The sequence below is a fragment of the Camellia sinensis genome, chromosome 1 (assembly GCF_055761805.1).
Source record: "Camellia sinensis isolate YWXY chromosome 1, ASM5576180v1, whole genome shotgun sequence".
Classification (NCBI taxonomy): domain Eukaryota; kingdom Viridiplantae; phylum Streptophyta; class Magnoliopsida; order Ericales; family Theaceae; genus Camellia; species Camellia sinensis.
In genome coordinates, this window is record NC_138961.1 from 118,736,147 (window position 1) to 118,764,130 (window position 27,984).

Below are 27,984 nucleotides of genomic sequence, written 5' to 3' on the forward strand. Positions count from 1 at the left end.
GAATGTTTTGAACGTCACCAGAAGCCGTTGGAATGTCTAGAATGTTCGCTGGATATCAATAATAATGCCGGAGACTCATCGGAATGTTTAGAATATCGTCCAAAAAAAAAAAGAAGTATAAACTAAGAAATTAAAATGAAAAAACATAGCAAGATGTACTAAATATTGATAAACTAAAAGAAGAAAAAAAAACCTAAGAACAACAAACAACAACAATGAAAAAAAACATCAGTTATTTTCAATTTTTGTAAGGTTTAAGCAAATAATTTTCAATATTGATCAAACTAAAAGCAAGTTTTGAAACTGTAAAATGTTACAGTTTTAAAAGTATGATTCTATTAAGTATTTATTCTTATTAATCAAACTGAAAAACATGTTATGAAATTACAAAATTTTACAATTTTAAAGAAAGTTATGAAATTGAAAAATTTTACAGTTCTAAAGAATGATTCATTTCAATACAAAAAAAAAAAAGAGTAAAATTTTACAGTTTTTACTACTTGTAATTAAAACTCGAAAACAACTTGTTCAGAATTTGAAAATTTTCTCCATTATAATAAGAAAATAGAATTGTGTAGTACATACAAAGTATTAAAACTGAGAGATCGAAGGAAAGAGACAAATATAGAGAAATACTAACTCCGACAATTATTTTTGGGTTTAGATCTAACTGAATCTAACGTAGATCTACTCAGATCTGATGTAGATCTACATCAAATTTGAGTAGATCTACTCATCTTCTTTCTCGAAACTCATCTCTGTCGCCGTCGGCAAGCACGAAACAATGAGTTAGTGCTCGGTGGTTGCTTGTGAACCCCAATCAATGGTGGTCACTGGTGACTGTAGATTAGAAAGAGAAAGAAAAGAATGAAGGCGTGGGTGTGGGCGTGGGCGTGGACGTGGACGTGGTCATCGTTGTCGCAACAGATATCAAAGAAAGAGAGATAAAGAGAAGAAGTAAGGTGTAGGGAAGAGAGGAGAAGATAAATGGATATAGGACTTTTGAGTCTATCCAAAAAGTTTTGGGATTAAATAGAATACAAACTTTCCAAGCAGGACTTGTGGGTAATTTGCCCTTTTAAAAATATTATCATTATTCATAATATGATCACAAAATATTATTTACAACATAAGAATTGTTCACATGATTGTTTAAAACTAGTTTTATCACTATACAAAAATATACTTACTAATAATAGAGCGTTATAATTTATATATATATATATATATATATATATATTAGATACTAATAAAATATTTTAATATTTATATTCGGTAACAAATTATATATATAATTTATATAGTCCGATTCGGTTTTAATTAGATTCGTAGCTATAAAATCATAGACCAAACCATGAAATACAATTCGCTTATTTCAAAAACCATAACCAAACTGTACATTGAGAAAATCAAAATTAAACCGTATGATTTGATTTAGACTAGACTAATTTACGATGTTTTCAATTTTTATGCTCAAACCCTAGATCGCTCCCACCTTTCTTATTTCACACCCACTTCTTTTATATTGTAATGCCTCCAAATAATTAATATACAATAATTCTGATTTAATCATTTTCAGCTAAATAATCATAAAACTCCAATCATCATTTTGCTAATCAAACCTCTATAGTTAAATTTCTTAATATATGATAGATTTACAAAAGAGGTCCACATGCAGTTACATATCTAATCTCCTCTAAAGTATAAATCTATAGCATGTGAGAGAAGTAATATAACAAAAGAAAATAAATACAAAATAAAGCGTCTCGTGCCACAAGTTCCAAAACTTAAACCTAGTTACAAATAATGGCTTACAAACCCATACATATAAGCTCTTGGTTTGTCAAAAATATAACAAATAAGTAAAAGAGTCTTGTGCTCTCAAAACATCCACTTGTCTTCACTAAGGCAAAATCACCACATTGTTTCATGCACAAATCCACTAGGGGTGAACACAAAACCTAGTAGGAAAAATCTTAACAAAGTATATATATATTTTAAGCAGTTTTATAATATGGATGCAATGTCATGTTATGCTCCAAAATCATAAATTTTATCCTTTTGAAATCACACACAATGCTCCTTAAAAAAAAAAACAAACACACACACACACACACACACACACACACACATTATTTCAATGAGTTAAAAAATACAAACAGGGGATGGTAAATTCGACTCCGATAATTCCTAAGCTGATATTTGTAAGTAGGTATATTTACCAATCACCACTTTACCAGCTCCTAACTGGAAGGAAATTTGGAACTTGCTGCACGGGTTTTTGGACTTTCACCAAGGACCTCAAGCCAACTTAACAAAAACCAACTACACCCTCTATCTAGGCTTACCAAACATATTTATCCCAAAATATTTCAAGTTCAAAAGTTTCTCAAATCATAATTCGATTTTCCAAAACCATAACTTTAATAGAACATTATTCAAAAACTATACAATGAATAAAAATGGAATGCAAATTTAACATATTCTCAATAAGCAATTCCCAAAATTTTCAACATTCTCTCAATGTTAATACAATGTTCATGTGAGACCCCTAACTTTTGTAAATCCTAGTAAGGCCCTTACTTTTGAATTATTATAATAAAAGTTCTTGGTTCCTCATTTCGTCACGAATTTAACCCTAGAACCAAAAACGCATTGCGGCGACCTTGTATAAACCCTAATTGATTCCAGTAGCTTAGTAGTCATTTATAACACTCTAATATTAATTAATTAATTCTCTAATTAGAGATTGATTGCTCAAAACCCTAATTTCTAATTTTTATCATTTTCATTCGGTTATGCATCTTTTAATTTAAAGCGAGATGATTCAAATCAAATTATTTTTTCCTAATACTATTTTAATTAATACTACACTTGAAATAGATATTCTAATTAAACCCAAGCCCTCACATTTTATTTTAATTGCATTTTGACCCCAAATCATTCTTTATGCATATAAAAGTGCAACCCATTATTTTAATCTTTTTTCATCAAAATATCTACAGTAATATGTAATTTGTATGTAAAAAAAAAAAAAAAAAGATGATAAAACCCTAGTGAAGCGATGCATATGGCTAGCCACCTCCCTCAAGGAGATTTGTGTAGTACTTTTGAAACAAGTTTCATGAATATAAGGGAGAAAAATTGACTTGGACCCAAAATTAAGGATGTTTGTCTTGTACTCACCTTTCATCTAGTTCCAAACCAGCTAAGCTAGGTTTAAGCCTAATTACATCACACTAAACCCTTCTAATCACCCCTTATTCCATTATGTTTCAACTAAATACAAGTTCATTCCATTCAATCCTAATCAATGGGCATTTTGGACTTTTCATACCGATTTTTCTATAAATACACTACTCCTCTCTACACTTTTGAGCATCAAACACACTCAAACACATACACACACATGTAATTTCAGCAAGGAGGGATAGAGAGAATAACAAGAGTGAGCTTTGGAGGAGAAGGAAGAAAAAAGAGAGCAAGCTTGCACAACACCATTCTTAGGCAAACAAGTAAGTCACAACACAACCCTCTCTTTTATTTTCCCATAAAAATTCATGAAATTAGAGGGTTAAAGTATTAATTTTAGATGTGTATATATGGTGTTCTTGTGTTTAAATAAGAAGAATTTAGTTGTAGTTGTCTCATTGCATGAGTTTTTTCTTAAAATGAAACAAGGCTATCTTTTTTCTATTCATTTCTTACATTATTTTCAAAGGCATATCTTCAATCTAAAAATATGAGCTATTTTCATATTATTTATCATGTTTTCATCATAAGAGAATTGAAAAATTACTCATGGTTTCCATCTTTTTCCATTTCTTTTCTTATTTCAAGCTTTGTGCAAGAAAGACTAGTATTTTTAGCGCACTTTTAAAAAATTCTAAAACAACACAAAAAAAATTATTGACCTCATTTTTACATCAAAACTTTCCTGAAAGTGTTAGCCTTCAATTAAAAATGTTTTATTGAAAAAGAGTGAGTAGTTTAAGAGAAAATTCGATTTTCATAACAGTCGATGAATTTGGACAATGCTGGAGTATTTCTTTAATAACTAAAAATCTAGGGAAGCTATTCCATTTTCGACAAATGCTCTAGAAACTAGATAAAATTCTCTACCAATCATAGAAAGGTTGAGTTCGGGAAAAATTTGAAAATGTCTCTTCGATTGTGATCTTTAAAGTGTACCTAATCTGAAAAATTATGTTTGTTGATGATTTCATGCTTTTAACTTCATAAATGTGCTTCTTATCACTTACTTGAGCCTTAGTATGATTTTTACATTGTTATGTCTATATTTCTTTACCATGGTGCTTTGATAGTGCTTATATGTATATAGAAATTATTGTTTCGATAGCTTGTTCTAACCTTAACTTAAAACATCTAACTCAAGGGGAAACTAAGTGGGGGTGGTATTGGATGTTTGATCACTTGAATGGACCGGTTGTATTCAGACCTTGGGTATTTATGATGGATAAGATTGGAGGAGGTTATGGGCAATGCCTTTATTTTTATTGTCTCTTTTGTGGTCCTTGATTGGCGTTATGGGGTACATAACCGTCGTAGGCATCTGGGGTAAGATTTGCAAAGCAGCAAAAGATGGGAGATGCCGAATAATTCAAGTCCAATTTTTGCAGTTGTGAGGATGAAATCTCTTTGGAAGATTTCTACATTACTGACACTTAACTTTGTAACTTTTTGCTTGTTTACCTGATTATCATGCTATATTGTTTATTGTAAATATGATTGTGTATTGGATTGGGAAAAAAGAATGGGCTGTGTGTGCATTTACTACTCATTCAAAGCTAATGACATTTCATGCTAGGTATTGAAGACAATTAGTCGATCGAAGGCGAAGCTGAAACATTTGAAGATATATGGCTACCCTAGAAGAATTAGAAACTAGTTTTCTTAATTGTAATGTTTAAACTCTTAATGTAATTAAGACTTATCTCTTATAATTATTATTTTACTTATATATCTATGTATATCTTTTTCCTTCCGTTAACTTATATAGACCTTGTGTTAATACCTTGTTAAGATCTGTAAAAAATTGTAGTTTTGCTATCTAAGGAGATTGGACTTTGAAGGGATGCCATATTGACTCCTCTAATCTTTCTTGGGATCATACTTGGTTATTGACCAAAAGGCACATTAATAACGTTTCCTAGACTTGTAACATTAAAAAAAACCTTGTATTTATTGTTAATATATTTCTTGATATTCTCGATTTTGGGGCATCACAGTTCAACATTTCTTAAAATCATCACAATTACTGATATTTCGTAAATATCATCCAATAATGTGTATGTGTCATATGATAATATTCCATATTCATAATCAATGTCAAATTTCCATAATCCAAGCATGTGGGGATATATTTTTGAGTACCGACACGCGGCAAGGTGACGCCGACGTGTCAGCCGAGGTACCACATGTCAGGGTCATAACGCCGAGGTTATCTCAGGTAAGTTGAGGTTATCTCCGAAGATATCAGAATCCGAGATAATCGGATAAAAGATAAGGGACAAGAGTCCTAGAATAAAGAGGAGAGTTAGCCAAGATAAGGATAAATCTCTTAGGGAGTTTATCTTTATCTCTAAAGGAGTCCAAGGTAAATACTGAACAGGAATCCATAGAAGTCAGGCTTCTAATGGGATTTGGATTGAGGTAACAATAAAAGAGAGACACCCCCGTGGGTCTAAGGTACGCAATTTTATGCTTTGAGCATTGAGTTTAGCATTATTGATTATCTTTGAGAGATATACTGACTTGATCGTCGGAGTGCCCCCGGGTGGACGAACCACCGCCGGAAGCTTCTCTTTCTGTTGTAGGTCAGCCAGGTGTCATCTATTCTGCCAGTGTTCTCCAGCTGAATACTGAGTTGGGCAGTGTGGTCAGAAAATCTCTCACACAATTTGGCGCCGTCTGTGGGAACGAAAGGAGAATAGATGGCCAGTAACGGACAGAAAGAAAAGGTTGGGGACAACACTCCTGCTGGGAGTAAGAGACCTATTGACCTTGATATCACAGGAGACGAATACAATCCAGAAACTTGTGGCCAGAATCATGGAGCGAAAGACGTTGGCCAAACTGACGACGTACCAAAGAAACCTGATCAAAGTAGGTACTACAACGAGGACAACCTCCAGGTTTGGAAGGATAAGTGCCTACGGAGGGACGAAGAGGTAAAAGAGATGGCAAACAAATTGGCAGACCTACAATCGGTCGTCAATTTCATGATGCAAAATAACGTCATGCAGCCACCATACCCGTTGCAAGACAAGCCGATCCTAGCGGCCAATGCCCAGAAGGGGGGGCAGAAAACAATCCCCGTAGCCCCTCAGCACAACGGGAGCGAAAGATACTCTCACCGACCTTCTAGGGAAGGCGGACGAAGAGAGTCAAGAAGAGAAGAATCACGAAGGACGCACCGCACAAAGGAAGCAGACCCCAGAGGACATTGGCATGTTCAGGGGCAGGCACTGTGCTTCGATACAACTCATGGAGAAGGGTCAAAAAGGGCTCACCACGAGGCCGAGAGTAGTATACCAAAAAGACTGAAGTCAAAAGATAGCTGAGCTCCTGGGCGGAGCAAAGAAGACTTAGGAGACTACTTCAAGAGGAAGCAACAGAATGCCGACGCCGAGGTAACCTCCCCAGATAAGCCGAGGACACCATTCTCGGTGGAATTAGACAGATTTGAGGCGCCGAAGAGATTCAGTATGCCGAGATTTCAAATATACGATGATAAGTCAGACCCCAACTTCCACGTTGGACTGTATTTGAACTCAATGGCATTGTATAGTGGGAACGAGCCGTTGCTCTGCAAAGTATTCCCCTCGTCCTTCGAGGAGATAGCATCAGATTGGTTTCACAAACTACCGAAGGGAAGCGTGAAGACTTGGGAAGGCCTGGCCGAGATGTTTGTGGCTAGGTTTGTGACAAACAAACTGCAGCCACTAAGGGTGGACGCGTTAATGGCTCTAAAGATCAACAAGGATGAAGGCCTTAGGGCCTATGCAAAAAGATACTATGAGGTGTTCAATCGAATACCCGAATGTAATCAAGAGGTGGCGGTTGTATCTTTCAAGAACGGCTTGAAAGACAGTTGTCCACTACGAAAGTCTTTGGCAAAGACATTGCCAAAGAGTATGGAAGAGCTCATGGCGAGAATTGAGAAGTACGCCAGAGCCGAAGAAGACACATCGGGAACTAGGGAGATAAAACAAGAGAAAGGAAACGGCTCGCCGAAGCGAGGCCGAGGTAACAATGGAACAAGCAGGCAAGAGGCAGAACTGAGGGCCACACAAGCAGTAACAACTGTGTTCCGAATTCCAATTCCCAAAGTCCTGGATTAAATTTGGAACCAACCCTATTTCAGAACGCCAGAAAGGACTCCAGAAGAGTTCATGGGAAGAAACATTGGCAGGCATTGTGCCTACCACAATGAAGATGGCCATACAACTCAGGGTTGTAGAGCCTTGAAAACATATTTGGAAGACCTGGTGAGACAAGGACATCTTAGAGACCTCGTCGATAAAACCAGGACAAGGGAAGAACGGGCAAGATTGCCTCAAGCACCAGCAGCCCCACCTCCCCCAGCACAATAGTCGCAGGCAGGAGGACCTCGGATAATCAACGTAATCCACTCAAAGGTCAACAAAAATGAAATCTGAGGAGAGACCCAAAAGGTAAAACACCTACAACATGTCTACCAAGTCGGGGACAAAAGACATTGGCAGAAGAGTGCCAGGGACCAATGATAACTTTTACCGAAGCCGACCTAGAGATGGTCCAGCATCCGTACAATGATGCCTTAGTAGTATCCCTCCAGGTTGGGGAGTGCCAAGTGAAACGCATCCTGATTGACCAAGGCAGCTCTTGTGACATCATGTACGTCCGATGTTACAAGGAGCTCGGCCTTCACCTTGATGATATGGAACAATCTAATGGCCCAATGGTTGGGTTCAATGGAACTCTGACATGGCCACTGGAAACAGTAAGCTTGGAGGTGCAGGCAAGCACCAGGAGGATCAAGATAGAATTCACCATCATCGACACACCCTCTCCTTACAACATCATCTTGGGAAGGCCATGGTTGCATGCAATGGCGGCAGTTCCCTCAACATTGCATCAACTACTGCGATTCCCAACAGAGCATGGGATAGAGGAAATCAGAGGCGATCAGCTGCAGGTGAAGAATTGCTCCATGGCAGCAATGAAATCTACCTGCAGCATATGAGAGCCAGAAAAGGCAGAAATTGAAGATGAGGACTTGGAAGTCCTAGAAGACGTCGGCAAGGAGCTAGCCGAGAAGAGCGAAGAGGCACTGAAGAAAATCCTTGTCCAGGACGGGGATGAAGAACGCTTCTTTCTTCTCGGCTCGGGCTTAGCCGAAGAAGAGGAAAAAGAGTTGGAAACTTTTTTAAGAGCAAATATTAAGGTATTTGCTTGGACACCTTACGAAATGCCTGGCATTGACCCTGAGGTCACTTGCCACAAACTGAATGTCGACAGGTCGGCAAAACCTGTAATTCAACGAGCTAGAAGACCGACGTTAATGCACGTCGAAGCAGTAGAAAAAGAAGTAGACAGACTTCTGGAGGCCAGGGCCATTCGAGAAGTTCACTACCCGACATGGCTATCCAACACAGTAGTGGTGAAGAAGAAGAACGGTAAATGGAGGGTCTGCGTAGACTTTACCAGTCTCAACAAAGCCTGTCCCAAAGACAGTTTTCCCCTGCCTAAGATTGACCAGCTAGTAGATGCCACTTCAGGGCATGGAAGAGTGAGTTTTCTAGACGCCTACAGGGGGTACCACCAGATCGCCATGTACCCCCCAGACGAAGAAAAAACCGCATTCATCACCCTAAAAGGCCTGTACTGTTATAGAGTAATGCCTTTCGGGTTGAAAAATGCAAGAGCAACTTACCAAAGGCTGGTAACCAAAATGTTCAAATACCTGATTGGTCGAACAGTAGAAGTCTACATCGACGACATGGTCGTTAAGACCAAGGAGCCTAAGGGTCATCTCGCCGATCTAAAAACAGTCTTTGAAATTCTTAAAACATATCGGCTCCAACTCAATGCATCGAAGTGTGCATTTGGAGTTGGATCTGGTAAATTTTTAGGATACCTGGTAACTAGAAGGGGCATCGAGGCCAGCCCAGATCAAATCAAGGCCATCATAGAGTTGAAGAGCTCGACGTCGGCAAAACAGGTGCAGATGCTAACTGGAAGGGCCGCAACCCTAAATAGATTCATCAGTAGAAGCTCAGATAAGTGCAGACCTTTCTTTAACTTGGTGAAGAAAGACATAGACTTCTTGTGGACAGAAGAATACGAAGCTGCTTTGGCCGACCTGAAGAAGTACTTGACCACAGCTCCAGTTCTTTCAAATCCAGAACCTGGGGAGGAGTTGTTCCTGTACTTAGCCGTTTCAGAACATGCGATAAGTGCAGTACTAATCCGAGAAGAAAAAGGAGAGCAAAGGGCTGTTTACTATGTAAGCAAAACCCTAGCCAATGCATAAACAAGGTATCTACCCTTAGAGAAATTGGCATTAGCTTTAGTAATGGCTTCAAAGAAGTTGAACCATTACTTCCAGGCCCATAAAATTGTGGTGCTAACAGAGCACCCCTTGAAGTCCTTATTGCAACAAGGAGACCTGACAGGAAGAATAGCCAGGTGGGCAGTCACCCTAGGCTAGTATGACCTGGAGTACAGGCCAAGGATAGCAATTAAAGGCTAGGTTCTGGCCGACTTCGTGGCCGAGTTCACACCAGAATTCATCGAACATCGGGCTCCGTTGAGCCAGGATAAGCGATATCCAACCAAGCAAGGAGAAGCCCATGCAAAGGCAAAAGAACAAAAGAAACAAGAAAAACTCAAACCCTGCAACATTTACATCGGCGACTCCTTTCGACTGTTCGTTGATGGGAGTTCAAACCGACAAGGAGCGGGGGTGGGAGTAGTATTAATATCCCCAGATGGGCAGGTACTAGAACAGTCAATTCGTTTGGGGTTCAAGGCCTCAAACAATGAAGCAGAATATGAAGCACTCATTGCAGGACTGAAGTTGGCAGCAATCGTGCAAGCAGATGAGGTAATAGTTTTTTGTGATTCACAACTAATAGTTAACCAGACAACAGGTGAGTTTGCAGCCCGAGATGAACGAATGTTGGCCTACGCAAAGGAAGCCATCAGACTGTCAACCTTGTTTCAGAACTGCCGACTACTTCAGGTAAGCCAAGATGATATCAGCCACATCGATGCGTTGGCCAACATAGCTAGTGCAGTACAACCTGGAAAAGCAAGGACAATAATGATCGACTACCTGTCGAGCCCGAGCATTGAACCAGCAACCACAGAACATGAAGCAATGTGCGTAAACATGGGACCAAGCTGGATGGACGCAATTGTTGCGTTCCTAAAACAAAGAAAGCTACCAGACGACCGCAAGGAGGCACACAAGATCAGATTGAAGTCGGCAAGATTCAGTCTAACAGCAAAAGGACACCTCTACAGAAGATCCTTCGCTGGACCCCTTTTAAGGTGTGTACACCCTTTGCAGGTTGAAGATTTTTTATACGAAATCCATGAAGGAATTTATGGAAGCCACGCTGGGGGCAGGTCACTAGCTCACAGGGCCATTACCCAGGGGTATTGGTGGCCTTACATGCAAAAAGACGTAGAAGCCTACGTTAAGAAGTGTGAACAATGCCAGAGGTTTGCACCTTTGATACACCAGCCAGCTGCTGACCTGAACCCTATATCCAGTCCTTGGCCATTTGCCTAATGGGGCATGGATCTCGTTGGCCAATTACCCCAAGCAACTGGACAAAGAAAGTACTTGCTGGTAGCAACAGATTACTTCGCAAAATGGATAGAAGCAGAACCTCTTGCCAAGATCCGAGATGTGGATGTCAAGAACTTCATATGGAGAAACATTATCACCAGATTTGGAATTCCAAGAGCAATTATTGCAGATAATGGAACTCAATTTGACAGCAAGCTAATCAAAAACTTCTGTGCAAAGTTCAAGATAAAAAACTACTTTTCAACCCCAAGCTTTCCACAAAGCAATGGACAAGAAGAAACATCCAACAAAGTAATTTTGGATGGAATAAAAAAGAGGCTGCAGGCAGCAAAAGGCAAGTGGGTAGACGAATTGCCCAATGTACTCTGGGCATATCGGACTACGCCGAGAAGATCAACAAGGGAGTCCCCCTTTGCCATGGCTTATGGCACAGAAGCAGTCATTCCACTAGAAGTCGGCATCCCTGGGATCAGAACTCAGGGAGTAGAAAACGGGACTAATGATGTACTCTCAGCCCGAGAACTGGATCTTTTAGAAGAAAGAAGAGAGAAAGCTGCAATCCAGCTTGCAGCATACCAGTAGCAACTTGTAAAAGCTTATAACAAGAAGGTCAATCCAAGAGAGTTTCAAGTCGGCGACCTAGTCCTAAGGAAAGTCGTCTGCAATAAGAAGGATCCCAGAGAGGGAAAACTTGGCCCAAATTGGGAAGGACCCTACAGAATCATCTCGGTACTGGGCAATGGGGCATATCGGCTTAAAGATAATGAGGGCAAAGAGTTGCCAAGACCTTGGAACACTTGTAATTTGAAATTTTTCTATCATTAGAATTTCTTTGTTCCTTTGCCATTTACCAAAGTAAATAAATAAAGATGCAGTTCTCTTTTCAAGATACTTGACATTGTCTCTAGAATACATGCATAATAAGAACCCAAGTAGAACTCAGGTTCACATTAGGGGGCAGAGAGAAGAAGAATATGTTTAACACTTGTTGAAATTTGTGGACAATTTACAAGTTAAGTTAAACCGAAATCATTGCTTAACACTTGTTGAAATTTGTGGACAATTTATAAGTTGAAGTTAAGCCGAAATCATTGTTTAACACTTGTTAAAATTTGTGGACAATTTACAAGTTAAGTTAAACCGAAATCATTGTTTAACACTTCTTGAAATTTGTGGACAATTTACAAGTTGAAGTTAAGCCGAAATCATTGTTTAACACTTGTTGAAATTTGTGGACAATTTACAAGTTAAGTTAAACCGAAACCATTGTTTAACACTTGTTGATATTTGTGGACAATTTACAAGCTAAGTTAAACCGAAATCATTGTTTAACACTTGTTGAAATTTGTGGACAATTTACAAGTTAAGTTAAACCAAAACCATTGTTTAACACTTGTTGAAATTTGTGGACAATTTACAAGTTAAGTTAAACCGAAATCATTGTTTAACACTTGTTGAAATTTGTGGACAATTTACAAGTTGAAGTTAAGCCGAAGTCATTTGTTTAACACTTGTTGAAATTTGTGGACAATTTAGAAGTTAAGTTAAACCTAGATTATTGCTTAACACTTGTTGAAATTTGTGGACAATTTACAAGTTGAGTTAAAACCAGTATGATGTTCAACACTTGTTAAAAGTTTACAAGTTAAGTAAAACCAGGAAGTTTGTTTATCTGAGGTGTGTCACCCCGAGAAGATTGTATAAAGAAGGAAGAATATGTGAAAGACATGCAGAATATTCTAAATATAGAATTACGCCCGAGCAGTCAAGAAAAGACAAAAGTACAAGCAATCAGTAAAGGAAAGCTGTATTAGCATTCAACAAAAGGGAGGAACATTAGCCACATGGAGGGCTTACATTGTTTCAAAAAATAAAGAAAAACAAAGTACAAAAGAAAAGACACGAAAACTAAGGTTCTTCAGCATCGACAGTGAGCTGGGTTGGGACCTCGGATGATTGTTGAGAAGCAACCTCGGCCGCCTTCTCCGCCATTAGCTCAGCATCAATTTCTTGCAAAGTTTCTTCTATACTCTTGTCGGCGAAGGGGACGTCGGTTGATACATTGTCATGAGCAGCGTCTTTGGGAACCTTATCGCCTTCCTCATCTTGAGTCAAGTCTAGGACTTGCTCCTTCTGAAGAGGGGACTTGGCCCCATCAGCATCCTTGGATTTTCTCACCAAGGCCTCATCCTCATCCTCATCACCATCCTCAGACTTAGATTCGCCGATGTCTTGACTTGGTGGTGGAGATGGAGGGAATGGAAGAGGAATGGCGTCGGCTTTTCTCAAGGGAGAATCCTCAGGAACATTGAGCTTTTTCGGAAGGGACATCCAACCAAGGGTGAAACCCTTGTTGCATGCCTCCTTCACCTGTTTTTCATAAGCCTTAATGACATCAGCCATGCCGTGGGCGTACGCCTTTTCATCGGCGTCTTTAATTTCAGTCTCTTTAGTGGCCAAGGCTTCTTGAAGTTCTTTCTTGGCTTGGGCCATCTTCTCCTCGGCCTCTTTTCTCTGGGATTCAGAAACCTTCCTGATGGCTTCAGCAGATTCAGCCTTCTCTTCGGCGTTTGTTTGGGCTTTGATTGCAGCCTCGGCTTGGTCTTCCAGCTTCTTCATTTTTGATTGTAAGCCTTTATTGGTCTTTTGAAGAGCAGAAAACTCATTCTTCATATCGACCAGCTTCTGTCGATTTTTGAAAGATTGAACAGAAAAAGAGTGGGCATGCTGGATGGCCTGAAGAAAACACAGGGTAAAAGTTATTACAAAAATTTCTAAGTATGAAAAAGAAAAGGAAAAAAGTGCCAGATAAAAGACACTTACTTGAACAGAGCATTGAAGCATCAACACATAGTTTTTGTATTCGCTCAACTCGGCGTTTTGCTCCAGATCGCCAGGTAACAGCAGAGCAGTACTGAGCGCAACGCCGATATTAATATCTCGGCACTATCTGTCATGACCCGAACCCGCCCCCATGGGTTAAGGACGTAACCGGCCAGTAATCCTAAGATTACCTACGGCCTCAAACCAAAACAGACTTAACACATCAGAGTAAAGGGGCCAAAAGGGAAGTCAAATTTTTAAAACTTTGTCCATAGAGCTGTGCTTACATGGCACATCAAAACAAACCATACACATGTACGTTAATAACTCACAACAGAAACATAGTGACATAGGTTCTGTACAGACAGGATCATCCAAAACTAAGTCAACCCATAAAAACTATAAGCAGACATATACAAAACTTCGCCATCCTGACAAAATGTAAATACATAACAAAAAGGCAAAGACGGGTCTCATGCGTGAGACACAAGGGATGACTCTCTCAAAACCTTAGTTGTTCCAAGCAGACTTCACTGGGGCTGGGTTTGTGCTTCTCTTGGCTCACCTACAAGACACATGAATGAGCGTGAGCGATAGCCCAGTGAATAATATCAAATATGACAGTTACATAACGATGTGTAGAACAACATGCTCCAAACGGCCTTGGGCCCAATACATACTTCTATTTAACAAATATATATATAACTATACGAAATTAAAATCAAGTAACTGTAGTTCCAAATATTCTGGCCTTTGGCCCATTCGGATTTCCATTCATGGCAAAACGGCCTTCGGCCCATTCACTTATGTCGAAACGGCCTTCGGCCCATTCATTTCTGTCAAAATGGCATTCGGCCCATTCATTCGTGTCACAACGGCCTTTGGCCCACTCGTTCATGTCAAAACGGCCTTCGGCCCACTCATTCGTGTCAAAACGGCCTTCGGCCCATTCATTCATGTCAAAACGGCCTTTGGCCCACTCGTTCATGTCAAAACGGCCTTCGGCCCATTCATTCATGTCGAAACAGCCTTTGGCCCACTCGTTCATGTCAAAACGGCCTTCAGCCCATTCATTCATGTCGAAACGGCCTTCGGCCCACTCACATATGTCAAGACGACCTTTGGTCCATTCATTTCTATCAAAACGACCTTCGGTCCATTCATATATGTCAGAACGACCTTCGGTCCGTTCATTTCTACCAAAATGACCTTTGGTCCATTCATTTCTATCAAAACGACCTTTGGTCCATTTATTCATTCATGTCAGACCTTTGTCCACAATCCCAATTAGCAACTTATAAAGCTCATAAGGGAATACACAATTGGACGTTCACAATCATTCAAATATCGATATTACTCACAGTGATCGGCTTGTGGATTTGCCCTGGAGCTTGACCCTACACGTTTCATGAACACAAAAGGGTCATTAACAGTTTAATCCGTTCTTTAATTCACATATTCCTCTTTAGGCTTTATTATCATCTCATTAACTCATTTACAATGCTTAACATATGCCTAAGAGTGCTTGCAAGTGAAAGAGAACGGAAAACAGAACACAAAATGCAAAAACAGGATTTCAGAAAATAGGGTCCCCGCTCGAGCGTGGACTTCCCCGCTCAAGCGGACCCTTAGGTCTGCGAAAGTACTGGTTGCCTTCCATTCCAGCTCGAGCGTGAACTCGGCCGCTCGAGCAGACTGCCTGTCTACATAGCTCCCCGCTCGAGCGTCAACTTCCCCGCTCGAGCGGGAACCATGTCTGCAGAAAATGCTGGGAGCTCGATTTCTCCGCTCGAGCGGCACTTCACCCGCTCGAGCGGACATCGAAAATCTGGGTTTTCCAGATTGAGTTCTTGAGCTTCATCTCGACATTCAAAGGCTCTAAATGCATGATTTTGGTCCAAACTTCACATAATCATGTACTAACATGGTACAAACATAGAATTACAACATATTGAAGCTCAATTTCATAATTTATCTACATGCATGGCTCATTTTCCACCAACTCATTACCAATGTAACCATTTCATGCATTCAAAGCTTCTACTTCCATGGATCGTACATGCATGTGACATATAACCTTCATTCTCGTCTCATATGATGAAATATGGTCAAATACATGGATTTCAACCAAAATTGCAACATGAGTCATGTAATTCAAGCTCAAATATGCAAATTCAAAACAATACATACATGCATGTATATATATAGTCTTCAAATTCATCAAAACCAACTCCTTTCATGTTCTAGATCACAAATTAATCTTCAATTCCTGAAATCACAACTCAAATTCATGAGTTAGGGGTTGGTTACTCACCTAGGAGCTTTAATCTTCCAAATTCTAGTCAATTCTTGAGTTAAATCTTCAAATTCCCAAGCTAGAGCCAAAAATTGCTCAAGTCTCTTCCTTTCTCTCTCTATAGCCGGCCTCTCTCTCACTCTCAAGTGTCTAACTCAGATTTTGAGTTTTGAGAGAGCTAAAGGAAAGTGCAATGCAAATATACAACAAGCCCCACTAACAAATATTTTAATATAAAATAATGGGGTACTTAATTTATCAATTTAATCAGTTTAAATTGACCAGAATCAATTTTCAATTAAATTTCACCGTAGGCTCTAAAAATTATGCCAATCACAATGGCGTAATCAATTTAGGGTTCTGTGGCCGATAAGGCCCTCAATTTTAATTTCCAAAGCAGGTTATTCAAACAGATATTCCTACGATGAACAGGTAAAACTTCAAAATCATATATATATTCGCATAATGGCACACAAAATCATATCAAAACATATAATCACATTGGCATTTGGGACCAATTAGCATAATACAGAACATGGGTGTCACACTATCATTTTCCATGATTGGCTTATCCTCCAAAGTAATTTCGGGGGCCCAGGGGGCAGCAGGCTTCTTAGACCCCGAAGTTGTAGCGGAGGATGACTTCGGCTTTTTGGATTTTGGGAATTCTGATGGTTGGGCTTCAGAGCGCCTCTTCCCAGCAGAGGGTTGGGGTTTGTCACTCTCAGCCAACTTTGAAATAGGCAAGGTATCTTTAGACTCAACCTGAGTTACCTTAGCCTTTGGTTGAGCCTTGTTTATTCTTTTCGGCTTCGATGGAGGTTGGGTTTGTGCTGGTTAATCGTCAACAGATGATGGAATGTTGGCCAGAAGATCTTTTGCAACTGGTTTTGGGTGACCTATCTCGGCAGTAGAGACTGTTCGGCGTCGGTGACGGTGTTGTGATATTGGAATCAAGTATGGAGCCGAGGTTGATGGCTGATCAGCTGGATCCAAATTGACCCTTGATCTGTCTGAGATGTGGACGCAGTCTGTGGAGTTATAGCAGATAGTGGAGAAAGGCTTTTTTTCTTCCTCCTAGGGATGTCGGGCAAAGCAGGCCTGTATGTTGGAATAAAGTTGAGGAGCAGAGGCGCCTTACGTTTGTGAATTGGCAAGTTTAGAAGTTTTTTTAAATCCTTGCTGGGATAGAAGGATTGGTGAAAGTTCTTTGGAGGCTGAGGAAGAACTGCAAAGACAGAACAACATAGACATTAAAATAGAATATTGAAAACTTTATGCAAGAAGAATAGAAAACTTCTAAAGGGTTGCCCTTACCAGCTCCTTTCCTAAGAACTGTTCGGCTTAAAGGATAAAGATGAAGGTCATCATTAGACTGAAACTCCTAATTGCCCGAGACGATGAAGAAATCGTCTCCAGCTCCTTTGTTGGAGTTTGGGAGGTCGGCTACGATTTTATATTCAGTGGATCTCGGCTTTAGGTAGTAGACGTAGTCTGTGTCTTTTCTAAGGCGACACATGGTATAACAATACTGGAAATCAGCAAGTGTAATCGTGGCATTCTCTTGTTTAACTAAGGGTATGGTGCCAGTGATAACTCGGTAAGAATTGATGGCGAGTTGCATTGGGTTCAACTTATAGAAGTGAAGGATTTGAAGGAAAAAAAGGGTCAAGCGGAAACCGAAGTCCACACTCAATAAAGGAAACTACAGGGAAGGGCATGGAATGATCAGTAGGCATGATGGAGTCATCACCCCCAGCTAACCTCAGATTGACATCGGCTGGGATTTCAAACTCTTGCCTAAAAAAGTCTAGCTTAGAAGGGGTGTCTACCCGATGTTTCCACATACCCATGATATCGGGATAACTAAAGGTATTGGATTTCAGAAAGAAGATGTATCAAGAAAAGGGTTATTGGGACCTCGGCAAAAACCTAGGTTTGAGCTGGTGCAGAAAAATTGTAAGGGATGTTTCAGTTTTGCCCTAAATTATGGGTTCTACAAACAAATCCCAAACCTAAAATTATGGAGATGAAGATCAAAGGCATAGATCTGGAAAAAACACAAAAAACAGCAAGTAAGAACGGAATTTCAGAATCAAGAACAGAGATGGTTTATCAAAAGCGTAAGGAATACAAGAAATATAGGGCCAAGATCAGTGGCAAAAATACAGGGAAGTGGTGAAACAGTGCATGTGTTTAAGATATGGGCAAGGGCCAAACCATGGAATAAACGCATTCAGGTTCACAAATTGAACATTCGAATAAAGCAGTAACAACAACAAGTTCCAGAAGAACAATCAAAAACTGAAATAAGAAGGAACAGTTGCTTACCAGAAAAAATAAAGCCGGTGTAAGGATCGCCGAAGTCAGACGATGGTTACAGAAGTAACAAGATGGCGGAAGCTTCAACGGGAGAAAGAATGAAGGCCATTGCAGAGCTTGAGGTCTGGAACAATGGAAGAAATGATAAAAGCTAGAGAGAGAAATTTTTTTTCAGAAACAAGAATAAGGTGAAAGGGAAAAATCGAAGGGATATTTTGTTAAAAATGAAAACGGCGGCAAAAAATAATCAATACACCTAGAAGAACGTATGCGTCAGACGACACACGTGAGAAAGAGGCAGGCTTACAGGCGCATCACAGGTACGAACCAGTAAGAAGGAAACGCGTGGCTAAAAACGGTTGAATTATGGTGTATGACAGCTCATACGCGTGGAAGGGTTCTTGAAGTTCTTGTTCTTCAACAAAGACATATCGGCCAAAATAATGATCTCAGCTGAGATACTGTAAACCGACGTACTGGAAAAACGGAGTGATATAGGTTCTATCACCTTAGAATACCGAGGTAATAGAACTTAGGGGGCAGTTGTGGGGATATATTTTTGACTACCGACACGTGGCAAGGTGACGCCGACGTGTCAGCCGAGGTCACGTGTCAGGGTCATAACGCCGAGGTTATCTCGGGTAAGCCGAGGTTATCTCCGAAGATATCGGAATCCGAGATAATCGGATAAAAGATAAGGGACAAGAGTCCTAGAATAAAGAGGAGACTTAGCCAAGATAAGGATAAATCTCTGAGGGAGTTTATCTTTATCTCTAAAGGAGTCCAAGGTAAATACTGAACAGGAATCCATAGAAGTCAGGCTTCTAATGGGATTTGGATTGAGGAAACTATAAAAGAGAGGCACCCCCATGGGTCTAAGGTACGCAATTTTATGCTTTGAGCATTGAGTTTAGCATTATTGATTATCTTTGAGAGATGTACTGACTTGATCGTCGGAGTGCCCCCAGGTGGACGAACCACCGCTAGAAGCTTCTCTTTCTGTTGCAGGTCAACCAGGTGTCATCTATTCTGCCAATGTTTTCTAGCTGAATACTGAGTCGGGCAGTGTGGTCAGAAAATCACTTACACAAAGCACATTTCAATCATGCTATTAAGAGTAATTTCTCAACAACACAACCCATCCATGTCATAGGTGCCTCAACAATACATCACCTATGAAAATCTATCCTTTTTCTCAATGAAAATCCTAACTTTTGCATATGTTTTTCACAAAAATCATCTTTTTCCAAAATTTTCAAAATCTACGATTTTTCTCTTGTTGGAAATTGGGTCATATTTGACCCAACCCCTTACCCATGGAGCATTCACATGGGTTATTGATAATTCACTCATTTAAATAAAGAGAAAATAATTAAGAGAATTATCTAAAGATGTGTTTGAGTTGTTGTGAGAGACTACAACTCCACCTCTATTAGTAGAGGTTCTTTATATGACTGATATAGATAAAATAATAATACGGATTTTGATGTATGAGGTTACTCGAAAAATCTCCTCAAAATAGTTCTCTCTTTGTTCTTCCTTCTTAGGTCACCATTGTAGAATCTAAGGATTTGAAGTGTAGATACAACATTGAGAAACCTTGGTAGCTTATCAATCAACAAAGGGTTTTTTAGACAAGGCTCATAATTCAAGCCATCCTATCCAAACTTTTTTTGCTTTAGGTAATATGATTGCCCATGTTATTTTTCTTCATTGGTATCAGAGTTGTATTGCTTGTTACATATGATTTGCATGCCATATATTAGTTTTATCTATATTTAATTCAATATTGTCTATTTTAATATTGTTGAATATCATGGCATGTTGAAAAGGATTTTGGAAAACCCTAATTTTTGGAAAACTCCATAAGAGCAGAATTTTTATCTCAAAAAAGGTATGAAAATTTTCATTTTTATGTAACTAAAATTTACATATTTTGAAATTACTCTTCGGGAGCTTTCCATCCATATAAAATGGGTTTTAATCGGAGTTATATTGAAAAAGTCATAGCTTTTCAAAGATTTTTGGGGCAAAATTGCTGTTTTTCAGAAATTCTAGCAAAACAAGAGATTCTGGAAGTTGGAGGCTGATATCAGCATAACGCCATTGGCGTAGTGCAGCTCAGATGACATTAGTGCATTGCGTGCGTCTAACGTTAGCGCATTGGATGACATTAGCGCATCTTGTGCAACTTACGTCAGCAGCGCACAAGGCATGTGTGGACGTGCTTGCGCGTGCCATACGCGCGGAGCAACAACCACCAACGCGTGGACTCGATTCTCGAGATGCTTGTTGTATACACGTGGCGTAGCCTGTTATATTTTTCTATATAATTGGTTGGGCCACTATTTTCATAATTAATTTATTTTTGAATTTTCTTAGGATATTCTCACATATTCATTCATGTTTATATATTTAATTACGAAAATTGCAGAAAAAAAATATTTTTTTTGGAAATTAAGAAAATTCTGATTTTTTTTGTTATATTAATTATTATGCATAATTAATTGACTCCATTTAGTATTGTTAGCATTTATTTTTGTGCTATTTAATTGTAGAGTTAGTTTATTAATTGTTTAATATATATTAGTTGAGAAGTAATATGTATTTTTGGAGTTTTAGATCTTTTCAAATATACTCTTTTCCTTAGTAGGAATTGTAGTTGGACCTCCATCGTATGGCCATTTATTTATTACTCCATTTAATTGTTGATGTTGTATGTAATGGATGGATGGAGGTAATGTTGGAAATTTTTATGCACATGTTTGTTTATTTAATTTGTACTGTTAAAGGTAGACCTCACAAACTTATTAGTGAAGTGGTATCCCCAAGTTATTTCTTTTTTTTATTTTTTATTTATTATTAGAATCAATGTATTAGGATTCTTTTGGGTTGTAATTATTTATTTTTTGATGTATTTTTTCCATAGCCATCTAAGGGGATGTGTTTTACTGTCACCAATACATTTCAAGGTTGCCTTAACATGTTACACCATATTTCCAACAGGGCTTCAAGTGGAGCCCATACGCAAAATTGAATGGCGTATTTTTTGACTCATATATATTATGCATGATTTAATGTTGTGGAAATAAGAGATGGTTTTGCCTCTTACACAGTTTTATTCAAAATTAATTAAGAGCCATATTTTAGCTCACAGAGAGGGAGATGATTATGAGCTTAGCAAAATTTTTGATCTCTCTATGTAAGTGGAAATATTGTATGCCAATTATGTTTTTAGGAATAAGATTTTTAGAGTGTGCTAATGTCAAACCTTGTGCAATCGATGTAGTGAAATGACCTCTAAAAATGTTGTTAATGGCCTCACCAAAGATGAAATTCAATATTTTCTTAATGATCAACAAGTCAGAAAAATTGACCACCCTTAAAATTTGATCTAAAGAAGGGACCACTGCCCAACATCGTCGTGACATAGAGACCTATTAGAATTGGGTCAAGGAATATCAGTGCGAGCACTATACTATGTTTAACAGCATGCACAATGATCTCACTTGGGAGTTTGAGACAAACCCCATTGCTCATGACATGTAGAATTAACTAAAATATTACCTATGAGATCATACTTGCAATCGAGCTTTATGCTCTTATTTTGAAATTTGAAGAATTTGGGCTTAAAGTGAAGAGCCCGGCATCTCACCGCAGCATAATCCTTGTCGCCTAAGCAGGGCAACGTCTGGCATTTAGACCTAAGTGCAACAGACAAAGAAAACGTAGTGGTGCAGCTGGTAACCTTGGTCCTAAAAAAGGTAATGTGGGGAAGCGTCGTTAAGGCAAGCGCGCTGGAAATAAAGATAAGACCAAAGTCAAGTGTTATAATTGTGGGAAGCGAGGTCATTTTGCTCGGGAATGCCTTGATTCAAAGAAGGTAGACATTTCACTTAACTATTTAAATACTTGTGTTTGTTCACATGTATGTGCTACTAATTCTCTCCATGGTTGGATTGTAGACTTAGAAACAACCTGCCACATAGTCAAAGAAAGAGTTGAGTTTATGGATTACAAAAAGATACATGTGGGCAAGCAGTACATTACTTTGGATAATGGAACTCGAGAGGATATCCTTGGAGTTGGTTCTTATCAGCTCAAGACACATCTAGGGCGCACTCTACTCCTTCATCATCCGCTTTATCCACTTGGTGTCTAATGTAATCTTTTATCAGTTATTGCTTTGCTAGGATTTGGTTTTAGTGGTAGTCAATTGGATTCTTATTTGAATAAAGGCTTGTATAGACAAGGTTTTCTTTCCAATGGTTAATTTATGCTAGATTTGGACTTTTCCTCATATTCTTATGTATCTTGTGATAATGTTACATTAAATATTGTTAATTGGCATGCTAGATTTGGTCACATAGGAAAAGATCCAATGACTAGACTAGCTAAAGAAAAGGCATGTTGGGACATCTTGTTAATGTAAGTCTTCTTGTGTGTAAGCCTTGTTTGGCAGGAAAGACCTGTAGGTAGCCTGTTGGAAAGGCACCTAGGGCTTTATATCCTCTAGAGTTAGTTCACTCTGACATTTGCGGACCTATGAATGTAAAGGCATGCCAGGGTGTTTCTTATTTCCTTGCATTTATTGATGACTATTCACGGTTCAATTCTATCTATTTGATCTCACATCGCTTTGAGGCATTTGATTGCTTCAAACACTTTACTACATTGGTTAAGAATCAGACAGACAGAAAATTGAGCATTCTTTAAATGGATCGAGGGCGTGAATATTTATCACATTAGTTCCAAGGACTGTGTAAGGAAAAGGGGATACATAGGCAGTTAAACGATTCTAGGCACTTCGCAACAAAATGGTGAAGCCGAGAGATGAAATCGCACTTTGCTTGAAATGGTTGGATCGATGATGGTGCAAGCCAACCTCCCTATATCCTTTTAGGGGATGCTCTTTTGACTATTGCCAACATTCTTAATCGTATGCCTTCAAAGTCAGTTCCAACGATTCCATATGAATTATGGAAGGGTGCAAAACCTGATTTGGAGCATTTGTGGCCTTGGGGTTGTGTAGTTTTTGTTAACAGTACTTCTTATAAGCATGGGAAGTTAGGCCCTAGAGCAAACAAACAAGTGTTTGTTAGATACTCAAAATGCTCAAAGGGTTATGTAATGGATAATAAACATCCTTATAGTGGAATAACTGAAAGTGAGTCGCGAGATGTCAATTTCATTGAGAATGAATTTTCTAGTATTGGTGAAGTAAAGAAAGATCTTGCGCTATTTAAGTTGTAGGAATATGAGGAAGTCACACCATTTTTTAGCGAGGGTGGAGAATTAGAGACTTATCCTAAAATCGCCAAAGATAGTGGGAGTGATTTACTTTCTAGTGAGAGTGTTCCACTAGAAAATGACTCAATAAGGATCCTAGTTGCATAGAAGTGAATGTGGAATCATTCATCGTCGTCGTTATGAGATTGAAGAAAAATCTTTCATGTGTGCTTCATTAGATCTTGATGGGCCCGCTTCCTATGAGAAAGCATTAGTTTCACCGAATGCTAGTGAGTGAATGGTTGCTATGGAGGACGAAATGAGTTTTATGGCTCGGAACCAAGTTTGAAAGTTGGTTGACTTTCTACTTGGGTACAAGACCATTGGCATCAAGTAGGTCTTAAAAGTGAAGTGCAAGGCTGATAGGTCAAAAAGTTTGTCTCATGGTGAAGGGTTATACCCAAAGAGAGGGTATATATTATGATGAGACATTCTCCCCGATGGTGAGATTTGCCTCTATTCGTCTAATTCTAGCTATTGTCTCACATTTGGATTTGAAACTTTTCTAAATGCATGTTATGACTACAATTCTTAGTAGAGAACTGGATGAGGAGATCTATAGGGATCAACCAGTAGGTTTTGAGGTTAATGGACAATAGCACAAAGCATGCCGTTTCACACATTCCATTTATGGCCTAATGCAATCATTTAGACAATGGTATTTTAGATTCCATAAAAGTCATTGTTTCGACTAGGTTTAAGATGCTGAAGGAAGACCATTGTATTGTTGTATGTGTACGACATCTTGTTAGGTGGAAATGACATGGAGATGGTTGTCGCCACTTAGAAGTGGTTGTTCTCTATTATTGAAAGGAAGAACATAGGAGAGGCAAATTGTGTGCTTACAGTTAAGATCCTCAAAGATCGCTCTAAGAGACTTCTCTGTTTATCTCAAGAGACTTACATTAAAAGGATCTTAGAGTTGTTTTAGATACATTATTCCAAACCCACTAACACTCCGATTGAAAAGGGACGCAATCTGAGCATTGACTCTTGCCCTAAGAACAGATAAGGAAAAGAAACAGATGGAAAAGATTCCCTATGCGAGTAGAGTTAGTAGTCTGATGTAAGCTATGATGTGTACTTGATCGGACATATGTTTTCTAGTAGATGTGGCTAGTCGTTACTAGAGTAACTCAAGACTTATTCACTAACAAGCAGTGAAGATGATTTTTTTTTGCCGTCTTTGTCCACGGTGGAGTAAGAGTATGTTGCTTGTTCAGCAATAGTACTGGAGGCTATTTTGTTTAGGAGATTCTTATAGTGCCTTGAGATCACGGCTCTTACAGATGAAGCCATTATGATCCATATAATTAATAGTATGGTAGTTTTAGCATGTTCTAGGGATCCTAAGTATCATGATAGGACCAAACACATCAACATTCGAGGTGTAATTGCATGAAGGGAGGTAGTTCTATAGTGTAATGCCCCTAAATTTATCCCCAATTTGATGATTTAAAACATTAAATGTTTTCTAATTCGTACAATAAATGTCATCATGGTATACAGTTCTTTACTCAAAATAATCTCTTTCTCATTGAACTATTCCAAGTGAATACATCATCATTCCATTTATATACACAAAATAATAATAATAACAGTTCAAGGAGCAAGAGAAATATAAAAATAAAATGCCCTAATAGCGTACACATTCTCAAGGATAGTCTTGGAGTTCACAAAAATGGACATTCAGTCCCACACCACAAAAATAGCTTCGGAGCTTCAGCAATTAACATTCATTAAGTCTTCGTGCTCCCTTCAAAATCCATTGCCAAGTTCCTTTTGCAGAGCCACATCATCATTTCCTGAAATGTTGTTAGTTTTGAAGTGAGCTATTACCCAGTCGAAAATACTATTAATAAGACATATAAATAATCAAGATGCATATGATTATGCTATGTACTTGTTACAAACATTTATATTTTGTACTTTAAAGCTAAAAATGTTCAACACATGATTTCCCCTTTAAAAGAAATCTTATCCACAACTATGGGGCGGTAAATATGCTATGATATCCAGCAATAGTTGCAAAACTAAACATACATATGTAGAGTTATATATAGAAAATATTTTCACATTTGCCGACTTCAAAAATGACGGGGCAATGGGCATCCAAAACCTTTCCCTTGCACATTTGCCAACTCCAAAAACGGCGGGCTCGTGGACACCAAAAACCATGTTTTCCATATTTGTCGACTCTAAATATGATAGGCTCGTGGATACCCAAAAACCTTTTCTACATTCGTCCAATGATAAAATTAGGCACCTTGACTCCCCACGCGGGTACCAAATACAACACACAACCCATTACCAAAAACCCGACTCAACTACCCGAATTCATACGCTAGTTACCCCATTTAGGCATTTTCCAAATATCCATAAGATTATAATATCACAAGTGACAATTATAATGCATATGATATATGAATTTTCAAATCCAATTTCTCTAAGGTTTGTTTAATTCACAACAACATTTAATAATATCAACAATAAAAGGGTTTCACCAACCTCACCATTTTCCATAATCTCAATATTTCTCAATCTCAATACATATATCTAAGAAAATTCAATAACATCATGTCTCAACACCATTTCCATAATCATTCACACAATTTCAAGTTTTGAGAGTTGAGCCAAACCCCATCATTTAATCAAGTTTGAAAACTAGGGTTTTTTAGTTGGGGCTTTTCCCTCTTTACACTTAAAGGGTCAATTTTCATCATCAACAACAATAATTAACAAGGACATTCATAATCTTGATCAAAACATTAGGTATACACCCCCCCATTTTGTTTTTCAAACTCACTTTATATCACAAAATTATGTCATACATCATTATAACTAGAAAATACCACATATATACATTAAATCATAGATATATCATGTTAAAAGTACCCCTACCTCAAGAGTGGAGACCAAGAGATGAAAGCCCAACAAGAAACTTCAAAGAAAAAGTGAACCAATCGGTGAAAATCTTGATCTAAGCTTGCTCTTCCATTATCTTGGAAGATTTAGGTTGAATCTTTAGTACAAATGAGAGAAATCAAGTGTTTTAGAGCTAGGGTTTTGAAAATAGGTGTTTGAGAGAGAGAGAGAGAGTGTGAAAAAGTGAAAAAGAATTGAGTAAAAATCAACTTTCAAGTTGGCTATTCCGAACAGGCCGCTCGAGCAACCTTTTCACTACTCAAGCAGTGAATGCGAGCATCTAGAAAAAAAAATACAAGTTTGGAATGAAAGTTGTAACACTTTGAAATAAATACAATAAACCATCCATAATGATAATTAAATAACAAGATAAATCAAGGTATAATATCCTTCTATTACATGAAACTCAGTTGTACAAAAGAGGTGACACATGCGAATATACATTCATATGCCCTAACTCTGAATCTATAGCATGTGTCAACAACAAAAATATGAAATAAAAGTTAAACAGATAATAGAAATGCCCTGTAGGCTACAACTTTCCAAGACAATGCTTGGGTACATCAAAGTGACAAATGAATTACTGTAGGCACAATAAAATGATAAAAACCTTGGCTCTGCTTTCTTATTGAAAAAAATGAAGACCTAAGGGTATAGCAGAGCGACTCAAAGGAAAAGACTCAACTGACGCAACGACGTAAGAAAAGACAAAGAAAATAAAAACTCAATACACAACTCAACTATTTTACAGGACGCAACTCAAAACAAAATCAGCATCCTTGAGACAAAAGGGGTTTTCACTCGCCAAGTCCAGCAGCAGAATTCAAGAAAAACTTCAAGTAGCCCATGGGAGGGTCCAAACCTACCTTTAATTTAGCAATACTAACATCTACACCCAGTAGGATTGATTTCAAACCTTTAAAATGGGTCTCACAGATTGAGCCTCACAATTATCCCGGTAGTCCCCACATATCTCCTTGACCGTGTTGGCTAGGGTCAGGTTGGTTGTTGGCAATCCATGAATGGGATTTATGTTATGGAGTGGCAATCTATTGCAGTCAGGGAGAGGTTTATTGACAACTTTGGGATTTTCAGGCGGGATGATGACCTTATTGTCAATCAAGTCCTGAATTTCGCTGTGAAGGCAAAAGCAACGGTCAGTATGATGACCATACTGCTGATGGAATATGCAATATTGGGTAGAGTTATGTCTAGGTAGAAGAGACTTATAGAGAAGTCGAGGATTGGAGAGTTTGAGATACCCTTTCTCCATCAGTACCTTCAAGGCGTTGGTTGGGCTCATATGAAGATGGGCAAAGGTTTGTTTTTTGGAATAGAAAGCACTAGGTTTAGAAACATTGGCAAATGGGTTGGCGGGCGTTGGCCGGGTATTCATGGGCTTGGGACTGGAATCAGGATGGGTGTTTTTGGTAAAATATCTCTCCTTATTGTTTAACTTTCCCTTGTTTGCCAACCTGTGACTCAAAGTACCCGCAACCTGGCT